The sequence below is a fragment of the Herpailurus yagouaroundi genome, unplaced genomic scaffold, assembly GCF_014898765.1.
Source record: "Herpailurus yagouaroundi ecotype Mexico unplaced genomic scaffold, PumYag 61515, whole genome shotgun sequence".
Lineage (NCBI taxonomy): Eukaryota > Metazoa > Chordata > Mammalia > Carnivora > Felidae > Herpailurus > Herpailurus yagouaroundi.
In genome coordinates this window covers 5,016-9,649 of record NW_024415865.1, presented here as the reverse complement: position 1 = coordinate 9,649, position 4,634 = coordinate 5,016, and the positions used below count along the sequence as shown (strand labels likewise).

General features: G+C 41.4%; 1 pseudogene; it reads left to right on the top strand.

The window, feature by feature from the left end:
• The first annotated feature begins 3,014 nt into the window (after window positions 1-3,014).
• On the top strand, window positions 3,015-3,786 carry LOC121024231 (cell division cycle-associated protein 3-like; annotated as a pseudogene).
• The last annotated feature ends 848 nt before the right edge of the window (window positions 3,787-4,634 follow it).

The window sequence follows — 4,634 nt, the reverse complement described above, 5'->3', positions numbered from 1 at the left end:
ATCTCTTACTCGACACATCCCCAAAGGCAAGGGAATTAAAAGCAAAAATGAATTACTGGGACCTTACGAAGATAAAAAGCTTCTGCACAGCAAAGGAAACAACCAACAAAACTAAAAGGCAACCAACAGAATGGGAAAAGATATTTGCAAATGATGTATCGGGCAAAGGGATCGTATCCAAAATCCGTAAGGAGCTCACCAAACTCCACACCCGAAAAACAAATAACCCAGTGAAGAAATGGGCAGAAAACATGAACAGACACTTCTCTAAAGAAGACATCCGGATGGCCAACAGGCACAAGAAAAGATGTTCAGCGTCGCTCCTCATCAGGGAAATGCAAATCATAACCGCACTCAGATATCACCTCACGCCAGTCAGAGTGGCCAAAATGAACAAATCAGGAGATTATAGAATCTGGCGAGGATGTGGAGAAACGGGAACCCTCTTGCACTGTTGGTGGGAATGCAAATTGGTGCAGCCGCTCTGGAAAGTAGTGTGGAGGTTCCTTAGAAAATTAAAAATAGACCTACCCTATGTCCCAGCAATAGCACTGCTAGGAATTACCCAAGGCATACAGGAGTGCTGATGCATAGGGGCACTTGTACCTCATTTTTATAGCAGCACTCTCAACAATAGCCAAATTATGGAAAGAGCCTAAATGTCCATCAACTGATGTATGGATAAAGAAATTGTGGTTTATATACACAATGGTGTACTACGTGGCAATGAGAAAGAATGAAATATGGCCCTTTGTAGCAACATGGATGGAACTGGAGAGTGTGATGCTAAGTGAAATAAGCCATACAGAGAAAGACAGATACCATATATTTTCACTCTCATGTGGGTCCTGAGAAACTTAACAGAAACCCATGGAGGAGGGGAAGGAAAAAAAAAAAAAGAGGTTAGAGTGGGAGAGAGCCAAAGCATAAGAGACTGTTAAAAACTGAGAACAAACTGAGGGTTGATGGGGGGTGGGAGGGAGGGGAGGGTGGGTGATGGGTATTGAGGAGGGCACCTTTTGGGATGAGCACTGGGTGTTGTATGGAAACCAATTTGACAATAAATTTCATATATTGAAAAAAAAGTTGTCTCAATATATATAAAGGGGTTGAAATCATATAAAACATATTCTCCAATCACAATGGAATGAAATTAGAAGTCAATAACAAAAGAAAACTCCAGAAACTCACAAAATACGTAAACCTAGAACAACACAATCCTAAATAGCCAATGGAACAAAAATAAATCACAAGTGAAAACAACAAAACTAAAAGTTGTTTCTCTGAAAGGTCAACAAAATCAACAAACTTTACTTAACTAGACTGACTTGAAAAACAAGACAATGCTCAAATTACTAAAATCAGGAATGAAAGAGGGGATATTAGTACAGATGTCACAGAAACAAAAAGAATTGATTATAAAGGAATACCATGGGAGCATCTGGGTGACTCAGTCAGTTGAACATCTGAGTCTTGATTTAGGCTCAGGTCCTGATCCCAGGTCATGGGATAGAGCCCTGAGACAGGCTCCGCATTGAGTGTGGAGTATGCTTAAGATTCTTTCTCTCTCTTCTTCTGCCCCTCTCCCCAGCTCGTGCTCTCTCTCTCTCCCAAATAAATAAATAAATAAAATATAAAGGAATACTATGAACAATTGTATGTCAACAAATCAGATAACCCAGATGAAATATACAAATTCCTAGAAAGAAGAAAAGCTACTTAAACTAACTCAGGAAGAAAGTTCCAAATAAAGCTTTAAAAAGTAAACAACAGAAATGGGCAGAGTACATGAACAGACACTTTTCCAATGAAGACATCCAGATGGCCAACAGACACATGAAACAATACTCAACATCACTCATCATCAGGGAAATACAAATCAAAACCACACTGAGATACCACTTCACACCAGTCAGAGTGGCTAAAATGAACAGCTCAGGAAACTACAGATGCTGGTGAGGATGTGGAGAAATGGGAACCCTCTTGCACTGCTGGTGGGAATGCAAACTGGTGCAGCCACTCTGGAAAACAGTGTGGAGATTCCTCAAAAAATTAAAAATAGAACTACAGTGTGGAGATTCCTCAAAAAATTAAGAATAGAACTACCCTATGACCCAGCTATAGCACCCCTAGGAATTTACCCAAGGGCTACAGGAGTGCAAATGCATAGGGTCACATGTACCCCAATGTTTATAGCAGCACTTTCAATGATAGCCAAATTATGGAAAGCCTAAATGCCCATCAACTGATGAACAGATAAACAAGATGTGGTTTATATATATAATAGAATACTACTTGTCAATGAGAAAGAATGAAATCATGCCGTTTGCAGCAACGTGGATGTAATTGGAAGGTATTATACTGAGTGAAATAAGTCAGATAAGGACAGATATCATATGTTTTCACTCATATGTGGACTCTGAGAAACTTAACAGAAGACCAAGGGGGAAGGGAAGGGGAAAAAATAGTTACAAACAGAGAGGGAAGGAGGCAAACTACAAGAGACTCTTAAGTGCAGAGAACAAACTGAGGGTTGAAGGGGGTGGGGGAGAGGAGAAAATGGGTGATGGGCATTGAGGAAGGCACTTGTTGGGATTAACACTGGGTGTTGTATGTCAGCGATGAACCATGGGAATCTACCCCAAAACCCAAGAGCACACTTTACACACTGTATATTAGCCAATTTGACAATAAATTATATTTTTTAAAAAAGTAAACAAGTAGAATAAGTGATAATTTTTTTTCAACGTTTATTTATTTTTGGGACAGAGAGAGACAGAGCATGAACAGGGGAGGTTCAGAGAGAGAGGGAGACACAGAATCGGAAACAGGCTCCAGGCTCTGAGCCATCAGCCCAGAGCCTGACGCGGGGCTCGAACTCACGGACCGTGAGATCGTGACCTGGCTGAAGTCGGACGCTTAACCGACTGCGCCACCCAGGCACCCCTAAGTGATAATTTTTAAAGACTACTCACAAAGGATAGACCAGGACCACCTTATTCCTCTTGGCTGAGATGGCGACAGCCAAGAGTACCCCAGTCAGCTTGGCACCTCTACTGCACAACAAATTTCTGGCCCCAGTGGCAGATTCCCCCCCACCCTGCCCCTGCCATTCACCTAGTGCTGGCATCCTGTGCTCTCCCATCCACGCCCAAGACTCAGATCCCCACTCTTCTACCCTTGGCTTTTCATGGACACCTATGAAGACCAGCAGTGGAGAGCTCTCAAGCCCACTGGTCAAATAGCTGAGTGAAGTATTTGAGAACAAAGCCCCCAAATCAATTCTTCCCCCAGAGTCTGTTCTGCCTCTAGAGTCAACTTCATCTTCTGAATTGGACTTACCTCTGGGCACCTAGTTTTCCCTTGAGGACCAGATGCCACCTTGGAGCCAGATTGGGCTCCCCTACAAGCAAGTGTTCTCCAAGGAAGAAACATGACAGCCCTCAGAAACCCCCATGGTAGGCCAAGTGTCAACAAATCCTTGAGAGTTCCTGAGACTTGCTGATCTTCAGGATCTAAGCCTGATAGATGGAAAGCAAATGGCAAGATACTAGGGAGATCCACCCTCACCATCCTAGAGGATTAGAACTCCCCTGGAACTCTGACACTACAACAGGGTAAATGGCTTCCACCCCTACCCCCCCCCCAAATGAAAATACTAGGGCACTAAAGGAAGGGGCCATTCTGGGAACTAGATGACTTCCGGAAACTTGAGGCCAAGTGTGGGAGCAGGGCCAGGACCAAGACAAGAAAAATAAGCACTTTAAAAACTTGGTGAAGAACTAGGCTGTGTGTGGCCCTAGCAATGGGTTCACCAGGGGCCTAGTGATATTGTGTCCTCTCAACCCCTTCTTTCTCTGGGAGACTGGAAAGGGTCATTGTCTTTGAATCCCCCTAAACTACCAACTCATCAACTGAGCTCTTTCTTGGGCTTTCTTTGTGTCTCATGTGTTTCTTGTATATTGAAGAAAGTGATTTAAAAAAAATTTAATGAAAATTATCACCAATCCTTCAAAAACTATTCCCTAAAAAGAGAAGAGCAGTGATTACTTCCCAACTCATTCTATGTGGCCAGCATTACCCTGATACCAAACTCAGACAACGAAATCACAAAAATACTATAAGCCTATATCCCTTATGAATATGGATATACAAACTAATCAATAAAATACTAGCAAATAAATTCAGCTGCATATTAAAATGATTATACACCACAATCAGGTGTGTTTTTCTCAGAAATGCAAGGATGGTTCAACATACAAAAATCAATGTACTAGATTATACACATTAATAGAATGAAAGAGGGAAAATACTATATGACCATCTCAAGTGATACATAAAAAGTATTTGACAAAATACAATACCCTTTTGTGATTTAAAAAAAACACTCAACAAACTAGAAGCAGAAGGGAACTTCCACAAAATGATAAAGGGCATCTATGAAAAATGAACAGCTAATATCATATTTAATGTTGAAAGATTTAGGCTTTCTCTCTACGATCAAGCAACACACATCTATGGGTCCCATTTCTATGCAATATTATACTGGAGGTACTAGACAGTGAAGAGAGAGAGAAAGATATAGAGAATGAATAGAGAGAAAAAACAGTCATCGAGATTGAAAAGAAAAGTAA